The sequence below is a fragment of the Gorilla gorilla genome, chromosome 11 (genome assembly GCF_029281585.2).
Source record: "Gorilla gorilla gorilla isolate KB3781 chromosome 11, NHGRI_mGorGor1-v2.1_pri, whole genome shotgun sequence".
Classification (NCBI taxonomy): domain Eukaryota; kingdom Metazoa; phylum Chordata; class Mammalia; order Primates; family Hominidae; genus Gorilla; species Gorilla gorilla.
The window spans coordinates 34,898,695-34,908,692 of NC_073235.2; the positions used below are offsets into that span (position 1 = coordinate 34,898,695).

Genomic DNA, 9,998 nt, shown 5'->3' on the forward strand with positions numbered 1-9,998 from the left:
ACAGTATATAATGGTAAAGGTCTCATTCAACAGAAAAACATGACAATCCTAAACATACATGAACCTAACACTGGAGCTCCCAAATTTATAAAACAATCACTAGTAAACATAAGAAATAAGATAGCAACACAATAATAGTGGGGGACTTCATTACTCCACTGACAGCACTAGACAGGTCATCAAGACAGAAAGTCAACAAAGAAACACTGGATTTAAATTATACTTTGGAACAAATGGACTTAACAGATATATACAGAACATTTCATCCAACAACCACAGAATACACATTCTATTCAACAGCACATGGAATTTTCTCCAAGATAGACCATATGATAGGCCATAAAACGAGTCTCAATAAATTTAAGAAAATTGAAATTGTATCACGCACTCTCTCAGATCACAGTGGAATAAAACCAAAAATCAACTCCAAAAGGAATCTTCAAAACCATGCAAATACATGGAAATTAAATAACCTGCTCCTGAATGAGCACTGGGTGAAAAACAAAATCAAGATGGAAATGGAAAAAATTTCTTCGAACTGGATGACACAACCTATCAAGACCTCTGGGATACAGCAAAGGCAGTGCTAAGAGGAAAGTTTGTAGCCCTAAACACCTATGTCAAAAAGTATGAAAGAGCACAAACAGACAATCTAAGTTCACATCTCAGGGAACTAGAGAAGCAGGAACAAGCCAAACCCAATCCCAGCAAACAAAGGAAATAACCAAGATCAGAGCAGAACTAAATGAAATTGACACAGCAACAACAACAACAACAAATACAAAACATGAATAAAACAAAAAGTTGGTTATTTGAAAAGATAAACAAAATCGATAGACCATTATAAGATTAACCAAGAAAAGAAGAGAGGAAATCCAAATAACCTCACTAAGAAATGAAACAGGGGATATTACAACTGACACCACTGAAATATTAAAGATTATTCAAGGGTACTATGAACACCTTTTGGCACATAAACTGGAAAACCCAGAAGAGTTGCATAAATTCCTGGAAAAATACAACCCTCGTAGCTTAAATCAGGAAGAAGTAGATACCCCAGGCAGACCAATAAAACAAGCAGCAAGATTGAAATGGTAATTTTAAAATTACCAACAAAAAAAGCCGAGGACCAGACAGATTCACAGCAGAATTCTACCAGACATTCAAAGAATATTTTCTTTCATTCAAAGAAGAAATGATACCAATCCTTTCACACTATTCCACAAGACAGAGAAAGAAGAAACCCTCCCTGATTCATTCTATGAAGCCAGCATCACCCTAATACAAAAACCATGAAAGGACATACCAAAAAAGAAAACTACAGACCAATATCCATGATGAACACAGATGCCAAAATCCTTAACAAAATACTATCTAACTGAATCCAACAACATATCAAAAAGATAATCCACCATGATCAAGTGGGTTTCATACCAGTGACACAGGAATGGTTTAACATATGCAAGTCAATAAATGTGATACACCAAATAAACAGAATTTAAAAAAAACTCACATGATTTTATCAACAGATGCAGAAAAAGCATTCGACAAAATCTAGCATTGCTTTGTGATTAAAGCTCTCAGCAAAATAGGCATACAAGGGACATACCTTAATGTAATAAAGCCATCTATGACAGACCCACAGCCAACATAATACTGAATGGGGAAACGGTGAAAGCATTCCCTTTGAGAACTGGAACAAGAGGAAGAGCCTACTCTCACCACTCCTCTTCAACAAAGTACTGGAAGTCCTAGCCAGAGCAATCAGACAAAAGAAGGAAATAGAGGAAATCCAAATCGGTAAAGAGGAAGTCAAACTGTTACTGGTTGCTGACGATATGATCTTTTGCCTAGAAAACCCTACGGACTCCTCTAGAAAGCTCCTAGAACTGATAAGAGAATTCAGCAAAGTTTCCAGATACGAGATTAATGTACACAAATCAGTAGCTCTTCTATACATCAACAGCTACCAAGCTGAGAATCACATCAAGAACTCAACCCCTTTTGCAATAGCTGCAAAAAACAAACAAACAAAAAACAAACAAAACTTAGGAATATACCTAGCAAAGTAATCAAAAGAGCTCTACAATGAAAATTACAAAACACTGCTGAAAGAAATCATAGATGGAGCCAAGCACGTTGGCACATGCCTATAATCCCAGCTACTTGGGAAACTGAGGCAGGAGAATCGCTTGAACCCGGGAGGCAGAAGTTGTAGTGAGCCGAGATCACACCATTGCACTCCCACCTCAGCGACAAGAGCGAAACTCCCTCTGAAAAAAAAAAAAAAAAAAAAAAAACGAAAGAAAAGAAATCATAGATGACACAAACAAATGGAAACACATCCCCATGCTCATGGATGGGTAGAACCAATATTGTGAAAATTACCATTCTGTTAAAGGCAATCTACGAATTCAATGCAATCCCTATCTGAATACCACCATCATCCCTCACAGAATTACAAAAACAATTCTAAAATTAATATGGAACCAAAAGAGTGCCATGTAGCCAAACCAAGGCTAAGCAAAAAGAACAAACCTGGAGGCATCACACTACTTGATTTCAAACTGTACAATAAGGCCATAGTTACCAAAACAGCATGGTACTGGTTTAAAAATAGGCACATAGACCAATGGAACAGAAGAGAGAACCCAGAAATTAACCCAAATACTTACAGCCAACTGATCTTCGACAAAGCAAACAAAAACATAAAGTGGGGAAAGGACACCCTTTTCAACACATGACGTTGGGAAAATTGGCGAGCCACATGTAGGGGAATAAAACTGGATTCTCATCTCTCACCTTATACAAAAACCTACTCAAGATGGATTAAGAACTTAAACCTAATTCCTGAACTGTAAAAATTCTAGAAGATAACACTGGATAAACCCTTCTAGACATTGGCATAGGCAAGGATTTCATGACAAAGAACCCAAATGCAAATGCAATAAAAACAAAGATAAATAGCTGGGACTTAATTAAACTAAAGAGCTTTTGCATGGCAAAGGGAACAGTCAGCAGAGTAAACAGACAAATCGCAGAGTGGGACCCCTGACCCTGACCCCTGACCCCTAACCCCTGACCCTGACCCCTAACCCCTGACCCAAACCCTAACCACTATCCCTAACCCTAACCCCTAACCCCAACCCTCACCCTAACCCCTAATTCCTAACCCCTAACATCTCTTAAACCTTAACTCTAAACGTTGACTCCTAACCCCTAACTCTGACCCCAATCCCTGTCTCCAACCCCTAACCCGAAACTTAACCCCTAACCCCTAACCCTAACACCAACCTTAACCCTAGGTTCGTTACTACGTTTGTATTGACTATGTCAATGTTGATTATTATGATCGCTGTCTTTGGACTGCACGGCAGCGAGGGGATTGCAGATCTTATATTAATATTTTTGTATTGAGGCAGTGCATTAGCATTACAGGTGCTTGTTACATGAGCAATGGGGGTGTCATATTTTGGGTGTCATGTCTGCATTAGGAATGCTGCATTTGTCTTCCGAGGCTGCGGTGTGGATCTCGCACGGCGGCCGCCTCGCCTTGGCTGGGGAGAACCTCAGTAGGCAGGATTCAGAGGGGCTTTTGGTTTCCCGTTTTCCACACTGAACCCTTCTAACTGGTCTCTGACCCTGATTATTCAGGGCTGCAAACAGGAAGGATTTTATTCACCGTTGATGCGGCCCCGAGTTGTCCCAAAGCGAGGCAGTGCCCCCAAGGTCTGTGCTGAGGAGAACGCTGCTCTGCCTTCGCGGTGTCCCCTGGGTGTGTGCTGAGCAGAACGCAGCTCCGCCCTCTTGGTGCCCCCGGCCCGCCCGCCCGGGTCTGTGCTGAGAACACTGCTCCGCCTTCGCTGTATCTCCGAAGTCTGTGCAGAGGAGAACTCAGCTCCGCCCTCGCGATGCTCTCCCGCTCCGTGCTGAGGAGAAGGCAGCTCCGCCCTCGCAAAGGCAGAGCGCCCTTCGCAAAGGCAGAGAGGCGCAGAGCGCCGGCGCAGGCGCGGAGAGGCGCAGAGCAGGGCAGGTGGCACCAACAGCGGGTCCCTCAGGCCTCGAGCGCACGCATTCCAGCGGCCACCCAGACCATGCTCCGCCGACTGGGCGCCCAAGCTGCAGTCGCCATCTGTGTGCAGGCAGCAGCTGCCTGGCAACCCCCGAGACCGCTCGCGCTGCCAGCATCGCAGAACCAGGGCCAGTGTGTCCCAGTGGCTGCGGCCAAGCCAGGCATTCTGACCGGCGGCGGCGGCTGCACAGGAGAGATAACTGAGAACCCGCCGCTCAACCCCACACGGGGTGACTGCCGAGTGCCCATACCAACGGCCCCGATCTCCCTCAGGTGGAGGACTGGGCGGGAGGCACAGCCTGGGGGCCCTCAGGCTGGGCGCGCTGGCGATCCCGAGGCCGACCAGGCCATGCACCTCCAGCCCGCCTGGGCACCCAAGCTGCAGCCGCCTTCTGTGTGCAGGCAGCAACCTCCAGGCAACTCCCGAGTCCGCCCTCACTTCCCACATCTCGGAACGAGGGCCAGATGTCCCTGTGGCTGCGGCCAAGCCAGGCGGTCTGCCCTTCAGCAGCTGCACGGGGGCTGGAAGCGGCCCTCAGCCCCATCCCCAGTGGCTGCAGAGGGCCCCTGGCTAGAGGTCTCGAGCTCTGGCACAGGAGGAGCCGGGCGGGGGCAGGGTCTGGCTTGACCATTTGGAATTACAATACACTTCACTCATCAACCACAGAACATACACTGGAGTATCATCTGCGTGCAGATGAGTATACTGCTCAAAGCGATTTACAGATTCAATGCTTTTCCTATCAAACTACTAATGTCATTTTGCACAAAATAGAAAACATCTAAAATTTATATGGAACCTAAAAGGAATCTGAATAGCCAAGCCAAAGCAATACTAAGGCTAGAGACATAGGTTAGAGACATCATATTACATGACTTCAAACTATACTAGAAGACTATAGTAATCAAAACAACATGGTACTGGTAGAAAAACAGACACATAGACCAATGGAACAGACTAGAGTACTAGAAACTGGGGCCACATGCCTGCAACCATCACATCTTTAACAAAGTTGACAAAAGTAAGCAATGGGAAAAAGACTTTTTATTTAATAAATAAAGTTGGGATAACTGGCTAGTCATATGCAGAAGAATAAAACTAGACCCCCATATTTCACCAAATACAAAAATTAGCTTAAGATGGATTAAAGAGTTAAATGAAAAATCTCAAGCTATAAAACGCCTAGAAAAAACCTAGGAAATACTTTTCTTGATAATGGCCTTGGCAAATAATTTATGGCTAAGTCCTCAAAAGCAATTGCAACTAAAACAAAAAATGACAAGTGGGATTTAATTAAACCGAAAAACTTTTGCACAACAAGAGAAACTATCAAGGTAGTAAAGAGATAACCCACAGAATGAAAGAAAATATTCACAAACTACGCATCTAACAGAGGTCTATTATGCAGAACCTATAAGGAACTTAAACAAATCAACAAGCAAGCAGCAAGTAACTCCATTAAAATGTGGGCAACAGGACATGAACGGACACTTTTCAAAAGAAGACATACACACAAGCACCCAACAAACATATGTAAAAGTGCTCATCGTCATTATTTGAGAAATGCAAATCAAAACCGAAATGAAATACCATTTCACGCCGGTCAGAATGGCTTTTTTTGAAAAGTCGAAAGAAAAACACATATCAGTGAAGATTTAGAGAATAGAGAACACTTACACACTTTCTGAAGGAATGTAAATTAGTTCAGCCACTGCGGAAAGCAGGTTGGGGATTTCTTAAAGAACTGAGAGTTGATCTACCATTCAATCCAGTAACCCCATTACTGGGTATATACCCGAAAGAAAATAAATATCCTATCAAAAAGACACATGTAGCCATATTTTTATCACAGCAGTATTCACAATCACAAAGACATAGGCTTAATCCAGACATCCATCAGTGGTGGTCTGGATAAAGACTCATGGAATACTATACAGCCAGAAAAAACTCAAAATTATGCCATTTGAAGCAACATGGATGCATTGTTTCCAGCAAACTAATGCAAAAGCAATAAACAAAATACCGCATGTTCTCTTTCATAAGTGGGAGCTAAAAGCTGGGTACACATGGTCATAATACAGAGGGGTGGGAGGGGCTGGGACTGGTGGCTCACGCCTATAATCCCAACACTTTGAGAGGCCAAGGTGAGCGGATCACCCGAGGTCAGGAGTTTGAGACCAGCCTGGCCAACATGGTGAAACCCCGCCTCTAATGAAAACACAAAAATTAACTGGGCATGGTGGCTGGTGCCTGTAATCCCAGCTACTCGGGGGTCTGAGGAGGAGAGTCGCTTGAACCCGGGGGGCGGAGGTTGTAGTGAGCCAAGATCGCGCCACATCACTCCAGCCTGGGCGACAGAGCAAAACTCTGTCTCAAAAACAAACAAACACACAAAAAACAAAGGGGAGGGGAATACAGATTGATTAAAACTGCCGATTGGTTAGTGTCCTCTCTACCTTGGTAATGAATTCATTCATTTAATTCATAATTCATTCATTCAATTCATAATTCAGTTCCCCCTGAGAAAAAAATATTCACTTGTCATTAAAATCTCTCTGTATCTTACTGATTTCAGATAGAAGTTAAATTTCACCTTAATAATAGAAATAAAAGAACTAGTTAAACTGACAAAAACTAATAAACGTTTGCTCAAATTTACTGAGAGAGTCATGGGTACTTCATATAATAGTAACATTCTACCAGTTTTAAGTAAAATAAATAAGGAAACAATCTTAACTCCATCGCCTACCGGAAGGGACGTGCCCCCGCTCCCAGGTGAGTGAGATCCTGCTCTCTGGGCGGGTTGCGCCGCGGTCTCTGGCACCTCTTGTTGGCAGCGTCGCCGTTGCAGGCACAGGGCAGGCATTGGGGGGCGGGCAGCGGGCCAGGCCCAGGCGACTCCTTTGCCAGGGGCTGGGCAGGAGGGGAGAGGGGCGGAGCGGTGCTGCCCTGGGCGAGGGAGCCTCCCGCTCTGGATGGTTAGCTGCCCCTGCCCCAGGAAGGCGCTGCAGGATCTGGGTGGGGAAGGGGAGGGACGAGGGAACACAGGCCAGGCCAGGTGGCCCCTTAGACCTGGGTGATGCAGGAGGGGCTGTGGGAGACCAGAGAGGACCCAGAGCAGAAACCGGGAACTGATACCTCTGGCTGAATATTTGTCCTCTTGCTGAAGTTTGAAAGTCAGTTATTTCATTAAAGTTTAATTTTATTATAAAAATAACAACTATTAAAAATTCCCTGTAGTCACTGGAATGATAAATTTTGGTGCAGTTTCAGCATAACACTCTAATTATTCAAATTGCGGCCATGTTTCAAAATATATGCCATATATTTTTATGGCATCCACCCCTGTGTCCCTGTGTCCCGCATCCGCCTCTGTGTCCCTGCTGGCTCAGGAAACGAGCTTCTTCCTCCTTCCGCAGACTCGAATCAGGCCGTCCTCCCTCCTGCACCTGAGGCTGTCATGGGGACAGCCTGCCTTCGAATAGCCGGAGAACGCCCGGCCTGTGCCCTGTGCTCGGCCTGGTGTCCTGGCTCGTGCCCCTCAGAGCCCCGCACAAAGCAGTGTGACAGGTGTGGAAGGACCCAGCACCAGGCAGCGGTGAGCAGATGGATGCTCCAGGGATGTGGGGCCGCTGGCAGTCAAGAACCCATTGCCAAATTCCATGGCATAATTTTGGATATTTTTCCCTTATATTTTTGTGTAAGGCTTTCAGACTTACACATTTTGAGTTTTAAAAAAAATATAGTATAAACTACAATTCTGACTTCTGTATTTTACATGTTGATAGCAAGTCTTCATACCGTTTTTTGTTAAAGGGGGCTATTCCCTCTCCATAGTTTGGCCTTTGCACCCTTGTTGAAGATCATTTTGACCATATATACAAGGTTTTGTGGAGAGAGGGGTCTCTATTATTTTCTATGTCTACACGTCTTGATTTAATACATTTCTTTTTAGATTTTCTCCTTTTTACTTTTTGAGACAGGTTCTCTGTCATCCAGGCTGGGGTGCACTGGTGCGACCATGGCTCACTGCAGCCTTGCTCTCCCAGGCTTAAAAAATCCTCTCACTTCAGCCTCTGGAATAGCTGGGACTACAGGTTCACGTCACATTGCCAGGTTAGTTTTAATTTTAATTTTTTTTTTAGCGATGGATGTTCTCACTAGGATGTCCAGTGTGGTTTGAACTCCTGGGTTCAAGCAATCCTCCTACCTCAGCCTCACAAAGTGCTGAGGTTACACGTGTAAGCCATAGAACCTGGCCTCAAAATACCACATTTGAAAAGAGTTCAACAGCACTGCAATTAGTTTTTGATTTAAAAATTGTGAGGGCTCCACAATTGACATTATTTTACAAGTTTAATTGGCTATTTTCAATCTTGAGATTTCATATGTTTTAGAGTTTTGTATTTCTGCAAGTAAATATTGTTATGATTTATATAGCTATTGCATTTAATCTGTTGTTTATTTCATTAGTATAGACAAGAATATTGTTTTCTAATTTATGAATATGGGATATTTTTTCAATTGTCTAATCTATAAATATAGAATATCTTCCCCATTGTTTGTGACTTTTCTTCAACAACATCTTGTATCTTCTAGTATACTAGTCTTACATCTCTTTGCTTGTTTATTCCAAAGTATATTCTTCTTAATGCTATTTTCAATGGAATTTTAAAAACTTGGATTGTACCGTGTAGTGAAGAGAAATACACTTAATTTTGTATTCTGCAATTTTGCTAAATGCAACTATTAGTTCTAACAGGTATTGTTTTCAGCGTATAGGATTTTTTTGTATATAACATCATATCATAAGTAACAGGTAATTTTACTTCTTCCTTTAGAAAGTGGGTCTTTTCTTTTTTTCATTGCCTAGTTGTTTTGCCAGGACTTTCACTGCTATTTTTGAATAGATATGGCAACAGTGAATATCTTGCCTTATTATTAATCTTAGAGGATAAACTTTCCACAGTTCAGAATTCAGTATAATATTAGTGATGATTGTTTTCGTTTTTTTGTTTTTGTTGTTGTTTTCGCTTTTCTGAGATAGGATCTTGCTCTGTCAACCAGGCTGGAGTGCAGTGGCATGATCCGGGCTCACTGCAACCTCCACCTCCCGAGTTCAAGCTATTCTCATGCCTCAGCCTCCCTGGTAGCTGGGACTACAGGCACACACCACAACGTCAAGCTAATGTTAATAATTTTTGTAGAGACAGGGATTCACCATGTTGGTCAGGCTGGTCTGGAACTCCTGACCTAAAATCATCCACCCACCTCAGCCACCCAAACTGCTGGGACTGTAGGCATGAGCTGTTGAACCCAGTTGGTGATGAGTTATTTACATATCTTTTGCTTGTTAGTTTCCTTTTATTTCTAGTTTATTGAGTGTTTTTTTATCTTGAAAAGACGATTAATACTGTCAGTTGACTTTTCTGCATTATTTGAGATGATTGTGTGGTTTATATCTTTTACTCTGTTAATATGATATATTAAATTGATTGATTTAAACTCTCATTCCAATATAGCCAAATAGGAAGAGCTCTGGTCTGCAGCTCCCAGTGTGATCAATGCAAGATGGGTGATTTCTGCATTTCCAACTGAGCTACCTGATTTATCTCATTGGGACTGATTGGACAGTGAGTTCATCCCATGGAGGGTGAGCTGAAGCAGGGCAGGGCATCAACTCACCCAGGAAGTGCAAGGGGTTGGGGGATTTTCCTTTCCTAGCCAAGGGAAGGCATGACAGACTGTACCTGGAAAAACAGGACACTCTTGCCCAAATGGACATAAATGACCTGATGGAGCTGAAAAAACACAGCTGGAGAACTTCATGAAGCATACACAAGTCTCAACAGCCAAAGTGACCAAGCAGAAGAAAGGATATCAGAGTTTGAAGACCACCTTGCTGAAATAAAGCATGCAGACAAG

At 43.1% G+C, this 9,998-nt stretch overlaps 1 pseudogene; it reads left to right on the top strand.

The window, feature by feature from the left end:
- Nucleotides 1-3,481: 3,481 nt before the first annotated feature.
- LOC101125364 (uncharacterized) lies at nucleotides 3,482-4,700 on the top strand (annotated as a pseudogene).
- Nucleotides 4,701-9,998: the final 5,298 nt, after the last annotated feature.